This window comes from Bison bison, unplaced genomic scaffold (genome assembly GCF_000754665.1).
Source record: "Bison bison bison isolate TAMUID 2011002044 unplaced genomic scaffold, Bison_UMD1.0 scf7180017864475, whole genome shotgun sequence".
Classification (NCBI taxonomy): domain Eukaryota; kingdom Metazoa; phylum Chordata; class Mammalia; order Artiodactyla; family Bovidae; genus Bison; species Bison bison.
This window is the reverse complement of record NW_011495036.1, coordinates 4,066,505-4,067,064: the sequence shown is the minus strand read 5'-3', so window position 1 is coordinate 4,067,064 and position 560 is coordinate 4,066,505. Positions and strand designations below refer to the sequence as shown.

Below are 560 nucleotides of genomic sequence, written 5' to 3'. Positions count from 1 at the left end.
GAGGTGCGAGGCGGGCCGCTGGGAGTCTGGGTTCAGGCCAAGCCCTGCGCAGCTTCCCAAACTGGAGTGAGATGTGAACTTCACTCCTGCACGCCTTCTGCCACTACTGTGGCACACCTGCTCTCCGCCCGGGCTGTCTGGGCGCAGGGGTACAGAAAGGGCAGCCCAGCCCTTCTGAACCGACATCAACCGGAGGATGGATGGGTCGGCAGAGTGCCTGGGGAGGGGCCCTGCACAGACCGGGCAGGGGAGGCCTCTGAGGACGCGACGCTGGCATCTCGATCGCGGGATGGGCTGCTGCTGCTGAGCTCCTTCAGTTGTGTCCGACTCTGTGCGACCCCATAGACGGCAGCCCACCAGGCTCCCCCGTCCCTGGGATTCTCCAGGCAAGAACACTGGAGTGGGTTGCCATTTCCTTCTCCAATGCATGAAAGTGAAAAGTGAAAGTGAAGTCGCTCAGTCCTGTCCGACCCTCAGCGACCCCATGGACTGCAGCCCACCAGGCTCCTCCGTCCATGGGATTTTCCAGGCAAGAGTACTGGAGTGGGGTGTCATTGCCT

At 62.3% G+C, this 560-nt stretch overlaps 1 protein-coding gene across 1 annotated transcript in view; it reads right to left on the bottom strand.

Moving 5' to 3' along the window:
- The window catches only part of FAM132B (family with sequence similarity 132, member B), a 7,393-nt gene that overhangs the window by 2,401 nt on the left and 4,432 nt on the right, over nucleotides 1–560 (bottom strand). The window lies entirely within an intron of this gene.